This window comes from Triticum urartu, chromosome 6A (genome assembly GCF_056163025.1).
Source record: "Triticum urartu cultivar PI428250 chromosome 6A, HENAU_Tu73, whole genome shotgun sequence".
NCBI lineage: Eukaryota > Viridiplantae > Streptophyta > Magnoliopsida > Poales > Poaceae > Triticum > Triticum urartu.
In genome coordinates, this window is record NC_141878.1 from 587,685,002 (window position 1) to 587,701,683 (window position 16,682).

A 16,682-nucleotide genomic window follows, 5' to 3' on the forward strand; every position below is an offset into this window, starting at 1 on the left:
GAAAACTCCGCATATGGCAAGTTATCGTCCCAACTAGATCCATAATCTAGTGCACAAGCTCTCAGCATATCTTCCAAAATCTGATTGACTCTCTCGGTCTATCCATCTGTCTGCGGGTGAAAAGCTATGCTGAACTCTAGTCTGGTTCCTAAAGTTTCATGCAACTGATTCCAAAACTTTGAGGTAAATTGGGTTCCTCTATCTGATACGATACTCCTCGGAACTCCATGCAAACAAATGATCCTAGTCATGTATATCTTTGCCAACTTAGCACTGGTGTAAGTGGTCTTAACTGGAATAAAATGTGCTACCTTTGTCAAACGATCAACTACTACCCATATCGAATCGTAGCCTGCCTTTGTCCTGGGTAGTCCTGTGATAAAATCCATGCCTATCTTATCCCACTTCCATTCGGGTATCGGCAATGGTTGTAACAATCCTACTGGCTTCTGATGTTCTGCCTTTACTCTATGACATACGTCACAAACTGCTACATATGCTGCAATATCCTTCTTCATTCCGGTCCACCAGAATGTTTCCTTCAAATCCAAATACATCTTGGTATTCCCTGGGTGAATCGAATACGGTGAATCATGTGCCTCTTGCAAAATCAACTTCCTGATCTCCGGGTCATTGGGCACATAAACACGGTCCTCAAACCATAAGGTATCGTGCTCATCCTCACGAAATCCTTTTGCTTTTCCTTTGCTCATTCTCTCTTTTATAGCAGCAATCTCCTTATCAGATTTCTGAGCCTCTCTGATTTTATCCATCAATGTTGACTGAATCTCTAATGCTGCTACGTAGCCTCTCGGAACTATTTCCAAACATAGCTCACGAAGGTTTTCTGCTAACTCCTTGGGTATTTTCCCCGTCATTAGAGTATTGACATGGCTCTTACAGCTCAATGCGTCAGCTACTACATTAGCTTTTCCGGGATGGTAATGCAATCTCATGTCATAATCCTTGATGAGCTCCAACCATCTCCTCTGTCTGAGGTTCAACTCCTTCTGCGTGAAAATGTACTTCAAACTCTTGTGATCCGTGTACACCTCACAATGATTTCCAATGAGGAAATGTCTCCACGTTTTCAATGCATGCACTACGGCTGCTAACTCCAAATCATGCGTGGCATAATTCAACTCATGAGGCTTCAGTTGCCGTGAAGCATACGAAACAACTCTCCCTTCCTGCATAAGCACTGCTCCAAGTCCTCGACGTGAAGCGTCGCAATACACCTCATAATCCTTGGTCTGATCTGGCAAAATCAATACTGGTGAGGTGACCAAACGTTTCTTCAACTCCTGGAAACTAGCCTCACACTCCTCATTCCATTTGAACTTTGTATCCTTCTTTAACAATTCCGTCATAGGCTTCGCAATCTTTGAGAAATTCTCAATGAATCTTCGGTAGTATCCTGCGAGTCCAAGAAAACTCCGGATCTCTCCAACTGTTGTTGGTGCTTCCCATTCGGTTACGGTCTCGACCTTTGTGGGGTCAACTGCTATACCTTCTCCAGATATAACGTGTCCGAGGAATCCAACTTCCTTCAACCAAAACTCACATTTGCTGAATTTGGCATATAACTAATGTTCCCTTAGTTTCTCCAAAACCAAACGCAAATGTTCCTTATGCTCTTCTTCATTCTTTGAATAAACCAGGATGTCATCAATGAACACTACGACGAACTTATCCAAAAACTCCATAAACACTTTGTTCATCAGGTTCATAAAATAGGCAGGTGTGTTAGTCAATCCAAATGACATAACGGTATACTCATACAATCCATATCTGGTGGTAAAAGCTATCTTCGGAATATCCTGCTCTCGAATCTTCAACTGGTGGTACCCTGATCGCAAATCGATCTTGGAAAACACTTTAGCTCCTTGCAACCGATCAAACAGATCGTTGATCATTGGCAGTGGGTACTTGTTCTTGATGGTTACTTCATTCAATCCCCGATAATCTACAACCATCCTTAATGATCCATCCTTCTTTTCCACTAGAAGTACGGGTGATCCCCAAGGCGAAGAGCTTGGGCGAATGTTACCTTTCTCTAGTAAATCCTTAATCTGATTCTTAATTTCTACCAAATCCTTTGCTGGCATCCGGTATGGTCATTTCGATATTGGGCCTGTACCTGGCAATAACTCAATCAAAAACTCAATGTCTCTATCCGGTGGCATGCCTGGTAATTCCTCAGGAAATACATCAGGAAAATCCTTTACCACCGGTACTTCCTCCTGCACGACTCCTGTTAGGCAGTTTACTTGTGTCCTGTTTGGCACATGCCGGGATACATACTTGATCCTTCTCCCTTCTGGTGTGGTAAGCAAAATTGACTTACTAGCACACTCAATATTCCCTTTATACTTTGATAACCAATCCATGCCTAATATCACATCCAATCCTTGAGATTCCAATACTATTAGGTCTGAGGGAAAACACATAGTTACCAATCCTTAATGGTAACCGATCACACCATCGTCTTGCCATAAACTCCGCTCCTGGTGAGCTTACTAACATTGGTGTCCTAAGAGCTTGGGTTGGAGGCATCTGAGGGTTTAGAAAAGACGAGAATTAAGAATAGAGGGGGTCTAAAGGGAAAACACTACCCCAATGCACATGAGAAAATGCACACAAAATCACTTCATTCAATCAAACAAGGGCTTACTAACGGTCTAACTATCGCAAAAAGTGCTCGAACTAATGTTTACATGGGGGAATACTACTACTATCTGGTGGTCATCTAGAAATTTGAACCGGTGGAAGACTCCATGATATCTGCTCCAGCTTCGTCTTCAAAGTCGGGTTCACTTGGATCCGAATCGGTGTCGTCGATGATGATGTAGTTGTCCGGACATGCGACGTACTCGTCTTCCTCTGTGGATGCTAAATTCCTCTTGAGTTCTTCAATCTCCTGCTTAAGATCGCCATTGTGCCTTGCTAGGGCTACGATCTCGTCCATGTAGTCCTTGCGTGTAGACTTCAGTTCTCCTTCTAGCTCGGTGATCCTTGCCTTCGCATTCTTCAACTCTATCATATCATTGCACATCTGGTTCTCGTGGCGGCGAATGTGCTGGTTTAACTCCTGGATGAAAGATGCAATGGATCTATCCTTCTTGGTGCTGACTAACTCCCATTGTTCATCTCGGCGTCCGCAAATCTGGTAGATAGTGTCCTTGAGGTCTTCTTGGTAAACTTCTCCAATGCGTCCTATGGTGATATGAGCTGCCATGCTCCTTCCCAGACTCCAAGTTGGTGCATTGAAAACACTATCTATGGGATTCGTGATTGGCGCGAATGTTCTTCCCGGAACGTGAGCTTGAATCTTCCAGCGCTCCTCTTCAGGCAGAGTGGCGTTGAAGGTTCCCGTGAAGCTTGGTAATCCAATGTTCAGGTACTTGGTGACTTCCTTCAGGTGAAATCCAAATGGTGTGTCTTCATCCGGTTGAGCGTACTTAATCTTCGCGGTCGTCATCCTAAAAGAGTAGAAAAGATGAGGAGTTAGAAAATGAGGAGAGAATAGTGATCTATGGCTTTAACTTAGTGGTCGTGTCCTACAGTCAGCGTGTGCTCTGATACCATCTCTGTGGCGACCCGACCCGAATGGATCAAGTCTACTGTGCTCGGGTGTCATCCCTGGATCAGTAATGCTGACACCACACAGTACATCGAAGGATTTATAGCAGAGTGGCAATCACACACTTATTACATCGTTGTCTCAAAGAGAACTTATTACAATAAATATGGCTTAAGGCCATCTAATAACGATAACAGCGGAAGACTCGGAAGATAAATGGGTCCATCAACTCCAACGGCATCACTGAGTATAGAACCACGACCTAAAAACACCTCAATCGTCGTCTGAAAAGTCTGCAACATGAGAAGTTGCAGCCCAAAAACGGGTCAGCACATGGAATATGCTGGCAATGTAACACATAGAGAGTAATGGAATGAAACAGCTATACTACATGCATATATGGCTGGTGGAAAGCTCTATGGTTACAGTTTTGCGTAAAGCCAGTTTTTCCCTACTGCAAAGGAATAAATTTATTTAACTATCATGGTGGTTGTGAAACATCGAGAATGGTTGACAGCATTCTCAATCCCAACTAAAAATAATTAAAACCCGACAACATTAATTATAAGTAACATGATGAGATTCACATGATATTCAAGTACTAGATACTCAAGTTGTCCATAACCGGGGACACGGCTAATCATGATTAGTTTGTACACTCTGCAGAGGTTTGCGCACTTTTCCCCACATGACTCGATCGCCTCCGTTTGGTTCCTCGCACTACATGGTGTTTGAGAAACGGATGGCCGAGACACAGTCTTTCAGAAGCGCTAGCACCTTACATGTGGGGTAGACCGTACCACCTACAACCCCTACATCTGCTAGTCCACCCCGTAAGAGTTCGCACAACTTAGTCAACTATGCCAGAGCCCATAGTAGCATGTGGCTGCACACGGAAGTTTCTAGCATGAAAGATCTTATGATCCCTTTGAGCCTGGGTGGCGGTCCGAAAAAAACAGGCAAGTCCTGATAGACATCAGGTGCCTCAATCCACCCAGATGTGTGTTTAAGTTGCCACCTTAGATAAACCATTAAAATTATCAACTCACATCTGTCATGGATATCACTCACCCAATCCACGTCTACTAGCATAGCATGGCATGATAAGCAAACGTAGAAGTAACTCCCAAAGGTTTCATAGTAATACAGGTGATAGGTACTACCTCATCTACTTCCCATCCCACAATTTAATTAGATCCTAATCATGCAATGTGTGAGGATTGATCTAATGCAATAAAACACGGGTTGTAGAAAAGGTATGATCAAAGTGTTACTTGCCTTGCTGATGATCCGCGAGACCTAGGGTTTCAAAGTAACAGGCGGCGCAATCCGGGTGATCTATCGCAGACAAACAACAAGCATACAATAAGTACTCATCTAATGCACAGGTAAAACTCGAACAAAAGAACGAACCAGATAGTTCAACTTAAGAACTCCGGTTGCAAAGAAAGAACGAACCGAACAAAGAAACGGAAACAAACGGCGGAAGAAAACAACTCCGTTCTAGCAAGTTGAAACTAGGTCAAATTTTACCGGGGCAAAAACTTGTTCAAGTTGATTAGACGGAACGGTGGTTTCGAAACGAAACTCCAGGCGCTTGAATCACCTGATTCCGATAAACGAGCGAGAAGAAAGACTAGAACGAAGATCGGATCTGAGATCGCGATCGCGGAATAAATCCGACGAAAAGAAAAAGAAGAACGGTTAAACGAACGGACGTTCGTTAACCTAGAAGAATCCGGTGATCACGTTCGTTAGGACGAACGGTCCGGCGAACGGTCCAAAGGCAACTAAATCGGAAAAGAAAACGAATCCGATCTAGGGTTTCGGAGAAGAAAACCGAAACGAAAAACCGATCTAGAAAATGAATCAGAATAGAAGAAAAGAATCGGAACGATTAGAAGAAAACGATCCGAGGAAAAGAGATACGGGGCAACCTCCGGCGGGGTCTCCGGCGAGGGTCTCCGGTGGCGTGGCGTTGGGCGGCGGCGGCGTGGGCAAGGTGCGGCGGCGGCGCTAGGGCACATGGGCGGCGCGGGCGTGGGGTGGCGCGGCGGCGGTGTAGGGCGCGGGGTGGGGTGCGGTGGAGGGCTTGGGGTTTGATTTGATGGGTTTAGAGGGGGGTGTTGGGGTATTTATATAGGTGAGGGGAGAGGAGACTTGGGGTAGGGGACAAGAAATAGAATAGGAAAAAGAGTCCTAGAAGAAAAAGGGAAACGGAACAAAGGAAAGAGGGCTAGCCTAGAGTCCAACCGGACTCGGCTAGAGCAAGGCGAGGCGGCGGCCTGCGCCTGGCGCACGCACGTGCGCAGGGAGGCTGGGGCGGTGGCCGGCTGGCTGGGCCTTTGGCCCGGCTGGCCTGGCGGGAGGCTCCCTTTTTTTTAACTAGTTTTCGCGCGCAGAAAACAAAAGAAAAAAAACTAAACGAACTCCGAAAAACCTAAAGTAAATTTTCCCCGACTCCTAAAAATGAGCCGAACAAAATGAACTTTACTCCGGACCTAAAATGCAATTTTTGAAAACACGCATTTTTCCCTATCCAAATAAAATGCAAACAAAACTCCGGCAAAACCAAAATTTGATTTATTCATTAAATCTTCATTTTTCCTAACTTTGGGAAAGTCATATTATTCCCTCTCTCATATTTTTGATATCGGAAAAATTATTGAAGATGAAATAAATAAATCAAATGATCCTCTTTTCAAATTCGAGAAAACTCTCAAATATGAAAATAACGAAATCTCCAACTCTCTCCGAAGGTCCTTGAGCTGCGTGAAATTTCTAGGATCAACCAAAATGCAAGAAAATATGCTATGCATCATGATCTAGTGTATAACATTCCAAATTGAAAATTTGGGATGTTACACGGATTAGATACCCGGCTATCCCCGATTGACTCTTGAGAAGACATCTTGCTCTAATGTGCAACAGCAACAGCTCGAAAACAAAAACAGAGGAAATTTGCGTGATACGGGAGTCAAAACCCCCGGGAGTTTATATAATGAATTTTTACCGACCAAAATACGTAATGTGCAAGAAAACGGAGTCCGGAAAGCACTCGAGGTGCTCACGAGGTAGGGGGGCGCGCCCAGGGGGGTAGGGCGCGCCCACCACCCTCGTGGGGCCCTCGTGTCCTTCCCGGACTGCTACTTATTTTTTCTATTTTTCTAAATATTCTAAAATGTATAAATATTGCCTTAAAAATTGTTTTGGAGTCGGTTTACTTACCGTATCACATACCTATTCCTTTTCAGAGTCTGAGACGTTCCGGAAAGTGTCCCTTATGTATTCCTCCGGGGTTACGGTTTCAATAATGTTGGTTTTAACATTTATGGGATTATCTGAGATATAATGTTTGATTCTTTGACCGTTTACCACCTTCGGATTTGTGCCCTCGAAGTTGTTGATTTTTATGGCACCGGAACGATAGACCTCTTCGATAACATAGGGGCCTTCCCATTTAGAGAGAAGTTTTCCTGCAAAAAATCTTAAACGAGAGTTGTATAGCAATACATAATCACCTACATTAAACTCACGCTTTTGTATTCTTTTGTCATGCCATCTTTTAACTTTTTCTTTAAACAACTTGGCATTTTCATAAGCTTGGGTTCTCCATTCATCAAGTGAGCTAATATCAAATAACCTCTTTTCACCGGCAAGTTTGAAATCATAGTTAAGCTCTTTAATAGCCCAATATGCCTTATGTTCTAGTTCGAGAGGTAAGTGACATGCTTTTCCATAGACCATTTTATACGGCGACATACCCATAGGATTTTTGTATGCAGTTCTATAAGCCCATAATGCATCATCAAGTTTCTTAGACCAATTCTTTCTAGACCTATTAACAGTCTTTTGCAAAATTAATTTGAGCTCTCTATTGCTCAACTCTACTTGACCTCTAGACCGAGGGTGATAAGGAGATGCAATTCTATGATTAACATCATATTTAGCAAGCATTTTACGGAAAGCACCATGAATAAAGTGTGAACCACCATCAGTCATTGAATATCTAGGGACTCCAAACCTCGGGAAAATAACTTCTTTAATCATTTTAATAGAAGTGTTATGATCAGCACTACTAGTTGGAATAGCTTCTACCCACTTAGTAACGTAATCAACAGCAACTAGAATATGTGTGTATCCATTAGAGGCAGGAAAAGGTCCCATATAATCAAAGCCCCAAACATCAAACGGTTCAATAACAAGAGAATAATTCATAGGCATTTCTTGACATCTACTAATATTACCAATTCTTTGACATTCATCACAAGACAAGACAAACTTACAGGCATCCTTGAAGAGAGTAGGCCAATAAAAACCAGATTGCAATACCTTATGTGCAGTTCTATCTCCAGCGTGGTGTCCTCCATAAGACTCGGAGTGACACTTGCGTAGGATCTGTTCCTATTCATGCTCAGGTACACAATTTCTAATAACACCATCTACTCCTTCCTTATAAAGATGTGGGTCATCCCAAAAGTAATGTCTTAAATCATAGAATTTTTTTTTATTTTGCTGGTATGTGAAGCTAGGTGGTATAAATTTAGCAACAATATAATTAGCATAATCAGCATACTATGGAGTACTTCGAGAATTACTTATAACATTTAATTGTTCATCAGGAAAGTTATCATTAATAGGTAGTGGGTCATCAAGAATATTTTCTAACCTAGACAGGTTGTCTGCAACGGGGTTCTCAGCTCCCTTTCTATCAACAATATGCAAATCAAATTCTTGTAGCAAGAGAACCCATCTAATAAGTCTAGGTTTAGCATCTTTCTTTTCCATAAGATATTTAATAGCAGCATGATCAATTTGAATAGTTACTTTAGAATCAACAATATAAGATCTGAACTTATCACAAGCAAATACAACTGCTAAAAGCTCTTTTTCAGTAGTAGCATAATTTCTTTGAGCATTGTCTAGAGTCTTACTAGCATAATGAATAACATTTAATTTCTTATCAACTCTTTGCCCTAGAACAACACCTACAGCATAATCACTAGCATCACACATAATTTCAAAGGGTAAATTCCAATCAGGTGGCTGAACAACAGGTGCAGAGACTAATGCTTTCTTAAGTATTTCAAATGCTTCTACACAATCATCATCAAAGATAAATGGTATATCTTTTTGCAACAAATTAGTCAGAGGCCGAGAATTTTTTGAGAAGTCCTTAATGAACCTCCTATAAAATCCAGCGTGACCAAGGAAACTTCTTATACCTTGGATGTCCTTGGGACATGGCATCTTTTCAATAGCATCAACCTTGGCTTTATCAACTTCAATACCTCTTTCAGAAACTTTGTGCCCCAAGACAATACCTTTATTAACCATAAAGTGGCACTTTTCCCAATTCAAGACAAGATTAGTTTCTTCACATCTCTGCAAAACTCGATCAAGATTGCTCAAGCAATCATCAAAAGAGGAACCATAGATGGAAAATTCGTCCATGAAAACCTCACAAATTTTTTCACAAAAGTCAGAGAATATAGCCATCATGCATCTTTGAAAGGTAGCAGGTGCATTACATAAACCAAAAGGCATACGTCTATAAGCAAAAGTACCAAAAGGGCATGTAAAAGTAGTCTTTGATTGATCTCTAGCCGACACAGGTATTTGAGAGAAACTAGAATAACCATCTAGAAAGCAATAGTGTGTATGTTTGCATAATCTTTCTAGCATTTGATCAATAAAAGGTAAGGGGTAATGATCTTTCTTATTAGCTTTATTTAATTTGCGGAAATCAATTACCGTCCTATAACCTATGATAATTCTTTGTGGAATCAATTCATCTTTATCATTAGGAACAACAGTAATACCTCCCTTCTTAGGGACACAATGGACAGGACTTACCCACTCACTATCAGCAACGGGATAGATTATACCTGCCTTCAGAAGCTTTAGTATTTCTTTTCTTACCACTTCTTTCATTTTAGGATTCAGACGTCGTTGAGGATCACGAACTGGTTTGGCATCTGCTTCCAAATTTATTTTATGTTGACATAGAGTGGGACTAATGCCCTTAAGATCATCAAGAGTATATCCAATAGCAGCACGGTGCTTCTTCAGAGTTTTCAATAATCTTTCTTCTTCATGCTCTGAAAGGTTAGCACTAATAATAACAGGATATATCTTCTTTTCATCAAGATAAGCATATTTAAGATTATCAGGCAAAGGTTTAAGCTCAAACACGGGATCACCCTTGGGTGGAGGGGGATCTCCTAAAATTTCAACAGGCAAGTTGTGATGCAGAATAGGTTCCTGTTTAAAGAATACTTCATCTATTTCCCTTCTTTCATTCATGAACATATCATTTTCATGGTCTAGCAAATAATGTTCTAAAGGATCACTAGGAGGTACGACAATAGAAGCAAGACCAATAATTTCATCCTTACTAGGTAATTCTTCCTCACGATGTTGTTTACTAAATTTAGAGAAATTAAACTCATGAACCATATCATCCAAACCAACAGTAACAATATTCTTAGTGCAGTCTATGGTAGCATTGACAGTGTTTAAGAAAGGTCTACCAAATATAATTGGACAAAAGCTATCTTGCGAAGAAGTAAGAACAAGAAAATCAGCAGGATATTTAGTTTTCCCACACAAGACTTCAACATCTCTAACAATTCCAATTGGTGCGATAGTATCTCTATTAGCAAGTTTAATAGTGACATCAATATCTTCTAACTCAACAGGTGCAATTTCATTCTTAATTTCTTCATATAAAGTATGAGGTATAACACTAGCACTAGCACCCATATCACATAAGCCATGAGAACAATGATCTCCTATTTTAACAGAAATAACAGGCACGCCTACCACAGGTCTATGTTTACCTTTATCACAAGGTTTAGCAATTCTAGCAGTTTCACCTTCGAACTGAATAACATGCCCATCAATATTATCAGACAAGAGATCTTTAACAATGGCAATATTAGGTTCTACTTTAACTTGCTCAGGAGGTGTATAAGTTCTAATATTGCTTTTACGAACAACAGTTGAAGCTTTAGCATGATCCTTTATTCTAACAGGGAAAGGTGGTTTCTCAATGTAAGAAGTAGGAACAATAGGATCATTATAAGTGACAGTCTTTTCTTCAACTTTAATAGGTGCAACTACTTTTACTTCTATGGGAGGATGATATTTAAACCACTTCTCCTTACAGAGATCAACATAAGTAGCAAAAGATTCACAGAAAGAAGCTACTATGTCAGAGTCAAGTCCATATTTAGTGCTAAACTTACGGAAAATATCAGTATCCATAAAAGATTTAACACAATCAAAATTAGGTGTCATACCTGACTCCTTACCTTCGTCGAGGTCCCAATCTTCAGAGTTGCGTTTAATTCTATCCAATAAATTCCATCTGAATTCAATAGTCTTCATCATAAAAGAGCCAGCACAAGAAGTATCAAGCATGGTGCGATTGTTTTCAGAAAGCCGAGCATAAAAACTTTGCATAATTATTTCTCTTGAGAGCTCATGATTGGGGCATGAATATAACATTGATTTAAGCCTCCCCCAAGCTTGAGCGATGCTTTCTCCTTCGCGAGGCCAGAAATTATATATATAATTGCGATCACGATGAACAAGATGCATAGGGTAATACTTTTGATGAAATTCCAGCTTCAATATTTTATAGTCCCATGATCTCATATCATCACATAGCCTATACCATATCAATGCGTCTCCCTTCAAAGATAAAGGGAAGACCTTCTTCTTAGCAACATCATCGGGTATACCTGCAAGCTTAAATAATCCACAAACTTCATCTACATATATTAAGTGTTCATCAGGATGCTTTGTTCCATCTCCTGTAAAAGGGTTATCTAGCAGTTTTTCTATCATACCCGAAGGATACTCATAAGGAATTTCATTTTCAATAGGTTCAGTAGATTGAGGAGCAACTCTTTGCTCTACTGGACGGGGTGAACATACCCCGAACAAGCCCCTCAGAATTACTTTCCATAGTAACAAGTGACAGTAAATTTCAGCACACTATATAAATTTTTCCTTACCAAATTCCACCTACCAAAGGCGCTACACTCCCCGGCAACGGCGCCAGAAAAGAGTCTTGATGACCCACAAGTATAGGGGATCTATCGTAGTCCTTTCGATAAGTAAGAGTGTCGAACCCAATGAGGAGCAGAAGGAAATGATAAGCGGTTTTCAGCAAGGTATTCTCTGCAAGTACTGAAATAAGTAGTAACAGATAGTTTTGTGATAATATAGGTTGTAACGAGCAACAAGTAACAAAAGTAAATAAAGTGCAGCAAGGTGGCCCAATCCTTTTGTAGCAAAGGACAAGCCGGAACAAACTCTTATAATAGGAAAAGCGCTCCCGAGGACACATGGGAATATCATCAAGCTAGTTTTCATCACGTTCATATGATTCGCGTTCAATACTTTGATAATTTGATATGTGGGTGGACCGGTGCTTGGGTGCTGTTCTTACTTGAACAAGCATCCCACTTATGATTAACCTCTATTGCAAGCATCCGCAACTACAACAAAAGTATTAAGGTAAACCTAACCATAGCATGAAACATATGGATCCAAATCAGCCCCTTACGAAGCAACGCATAAACTAGGGTTTAAGCTTCTGTCACTCTAGCAACCCATCATCTACTTATTACTTCCCAATGCCTTCCTCTAGGACCAAATAATGGTGAAGTGTTATGTAGTCGACGTTCACATAACACCACTAGAGGCTAGACAACATACATCTTATCAAAATATCAAACGAATACCAAATTCACATGACTACTCATAGCAAGACTTCTCCCTTGTCCTCAGGAACGAACGTAATTACTCACAAAGCATATTCATGTTCATAATCAGAGGGGTAATAATATGCATATAGGATCTGAACATATGGTCTTCCACCAAGTAAACCAACTAGCATCAACTACAAGGAGTAATCAACACTACTAGCAACTTACTAGCACCAATCCCGGACTTTGAGAAAAGAATTGGATACAAGAGATGAACTAGGGTTTGGAGATGAGATGGTGTTGGTGAAGATGTTGATGGAGATTGCCATCTCCCGATGAGAGGAGCGTTGATGATGACGATGGTGATGATTTCCCCCTCCCGGAGGGAAGTATCCCCGGCAGAACAGCTCTGCCGGAGCTCTAGATTGGATCCGCCAAGGTTCCGCCTCGTGGCGGCGGAGTCTCGTCCCGAAAATTTCCTCTCTATTTTTTTTATCATCGAAAGACCTCATATAGGAGAAGATGGGCATCGGAGAGCCACCAGGGGGCCCACGAGGTAGGGGGGCGCGCCCTAGGGGGGCGCCCCCACTCTCGTGAGAAGGGTGTGGGCCCCCTGGCCTTCATCTTTGGCGTGGATTTTTCTTTATTTCTTTTAAGACGTTCCGTGGAGTTTCAGGACTTTTGGAGTTGCGCAGAATAGGTCTCTAATATTTGCTCCTTTTCCAGACCAGAATTCCAGCTGCCGGCATTCTCCCTCTTTATATAAACCTTGTAAAATAAGAGAGAATAGCCATAAGTATTGTGACATAAAGTGAAATAATAGTCCATAATGCGATAAATATCGATATAAAAGCGTGATGCAAAATGGACGTATCAGCCACCCCAAACCCTAGAGAAGCGTCGAGGCCAGGCCACTAATATGATTCCTTATTGTGCTTAGCTAGCTGGATCAACGTTTGCCACTAATATATCCATCTCTCATGTTTGAATAATAATTGCCATGTTGTAAATATTTGTAGAAACTATGGATCCGCACCCCTGAGACGAAGCACAAGAAGTGGTGTTGGGGGAGATAATCGCACATGGAAGTGATGTCGTCTTGTCGTTTCTCAACGACACATGCACCGATGGTCTGGAAAGACAAGATGAAGAAGCAGGCTACGACGATGATGATCAAACAATGGAGGAGGAATGACACCGTGATGACGGCTCCGATGACCGAATGGAGGGGGAAGGACACCGTGATGACGGCTCCGGTGACCGAATGGAGGGGGAAGGACATCGTGATGACGGCTCCGGTGACCGAATGGAGTCCGGCCAGGTATATATATTAATTAATTAAGCATGCACTCACTATACCTAATTGATGCATTAATTGTTTTTGGTATGTACACATATTAACTCTCTTCTTTTTCTTCTTTTCTAGCCCTCCGGATCGAGCAACACTTCGATAACGAGACGAGGCCCGAAGAGAAAGTTGCGCTCGGATGAAAGGTACACGATCATCGAAATTGGTCGCGCTGGCCAACCGATTGAACCCCTCCGGACCAAGGAAAAATTTAATGCTCAGTGCGGGTTCTAGTTAGGGACATGATCCCGATCAGCATAGAGCAATGGTTGAAGCCTAAGGACAAAGACTCTCATGTGTCTTATGTCAGCGATAGGCAGAAAGCTGATCTTTGGACCACGCTGCAGGAAAATTTCACCTTCCCGCCAGAGGAGGATCCGGAGAATCCAGTTAAAAAGCCAATGATCAAGGCTTATGCTCTTAAGAAGATGGTTGAGCTATTCAGGAGGTGGAAGAATGAGCTGAAATCATCGTTTGTCGACCAAGACAAGACTCCAGAATTCATCGGCCGATTTGAGAAGATCAAAGATCAGTGGCCCGCATTTGTCACCAAAAAGAAATCTGAGAGAGCAGCGAAGATGTCAGCGACAAACAAGAAAAATATTGCAAAGAAGAAGCATCACCGTCGCACGGGGTCAGGTGGCTACCTGAAAGCCTGGCCGTTGTGGGACAAGGCTGAGAATGACCTCATTGCTAAAGGGATCGAACCAGAGACGCGACACTGGCCAGACCGTTGCAGGACTTGGTTCTTCGGGGTTGGGGGAAAATTGGACCCTGTAACAGGGAAGTGCGTTTGGACCAACGAGCAGCTGAACACACCCATCAAGAAGCTTTAGGGGTATATCGAAAAGGCGCAACAAGGGACGTTTGTTCCGGACAGAGAGAACGACGAGCTCACAGAGACCCTCGGGAATCCTAAGCACCCCGGACGGACACGAGGCACGCCAGGCTCCCTTTCGTGGAAGGCTGGATTTCCCGACGCAGGCGGTTACAAACGCCGGGAGAGGAAGAAGAAAAAGGAGTTGACCCAACTACAGGTGCTGCACGCAAGGGTACAAGCGCTAGAGGAACGAGACGAGGCTCGCAGCACGCGACCTGCCGAAGCTGCTACACCCGAAGCTACACCGCCATCTCAGCGGAAAAGCAGCGTGGCTTCCACGGAGCTGCTTCAGGAGCCTGTCTTCATGGCTCCTGCTAGCTACCCCATAGACTTAATCATGGAGTCTCACAATTATCACCTTATGACGCACTGGATGAATATGAAAGTCAAGGCGGCTGTTGGCTCTGTTGCCCTGAACCTAGTGCAACTTTTAACTGCTGGCCGATTCCAGAAGGATATGCTAGGGTGATGGTAGACGAAATAACGGAGGGATTTGAGGAGCTCGAGCTTGACCACCCTACCGGTGAAGGGGAGACTCGGCTGGGTTCTGCTCTGAAGACTCCATGCCTATGGCGGAAGGAGCTCATCAACCTTCCGAACTGGACGCCTCCGCCTCCTCCTCCTCCTCTGGCGAGTCATGGCACTCCGCTTCCTCCACCGCCTCCTCCTCCGGCGAGTGATCAGGGCACTCTGCCTCCTTCTCCGGCGTGTAGCGGCACTCCGCCTCCTTCTTCGCCTGCGCCGGTGCGCCCGAGCAGCCACCAGCTGCCTCCTCCTTCTCCGGCGCATGGCGGCACTCCACCTCCTTCTCCGCCTGCGCCGGCGCGCCCGAGCAGCCACCAGCCTCCTCCTTCTCCGCCTCGCCAGCAAGGGCGGAAGAGACCCGCCGCCGCCCCGGCTGCTCCGGCGCGTTGTAGTCCTTCTCCTCCGCCTCGTAAGCAAGCACGAAAGAAGACAGCCACAGCCGCTCCGTCTGCTCCAGCGTCTAGCAGTACAGCCAGAGCAGGCAATACAGATTCGGTCCACCTCTCAAGCCTCTAGAGAAGTTACCATATGAGAGGATCGTGGAAGAAAATGCGAAGATCGTGGAAAAAGAAGTGAATGACTTCTTTGAAGGGGTGAAAGCAACGAGACATCCACCTCCGGAGGAGAAGGTAGACCGGGTGAAAGCAAAGCGCACACTCGATGCCCAGAGGAAACCACCAAAGTCTCCGCCGAAAACCAACTATGAGCGCATTACTACAAAGGTATATGTCAAAGCGGAGTGGTCGGGAAATACTATCAGTGATCGAAGGTTAGCAGAGCGACGAGTTGGGAAAAAATTGCCCAGCTCGGCGAACAAGCGGACCAATCGTGCCCCCGCTCAAGGTGTCTAGCGATATCGTCGCCAATGATCCGGGGATGGTGCCCGGTTATAGCAATCTTGAAGATTACCTGCCCGACGATGTACATTATGATTTCTTGGAGGTGGAAGAACACCAATACCATAACGGGAAGCCTCTTGTCAAAGATGAAAAATCTCTAACAACGATGATGCGAAGATTCCATGATTGGTACATGAAAACCTGCAGAGAGTCTGGGGGGACGAATACTTTGTATCTGAGAGTTAAAGAGTTGCACGACCTCGTTGGAATTGATTTGTTGACTGTTCCATTTGAGGAGTTCTTCCAGTGGTTCAATCAAAAGGCCCTCGATAAATTAACGGTCACTTGCTACTGTCTGTAAGTACTACTTCTGTCATTAAGTCTCTATATATAGCTCAGCTCTTTCATTGCATGTATATATGATTATCCTCACTATATTATGCAGATTGAAGATCGTCGGGTGCAGAAAAGCAGAAATGTATGATATTGGGTTCATTAACACAAATCTCATAGATAAATTTAAGGTTGAAAAGAACGCCGATGATGCTGAGGCCAACTTGCTCAAATCATTGATAGTAAATCAAAACAAAGATAAAATACTCTTTCCTTATAACTTCGAGTGAGTGTTACTGTCTTGTGCATATTCGGTTTTCCTTATTACTCGAGCGAGGTTATAGTAATGTAATTGATGAGTTATGCATGTGTGCGCAGCTTCCACTATATTCTCCTGGAGATTAAGCTTGAGCAGGGACTAGTAACCGTCTTAGACTCGAGACGAAAATCTCCC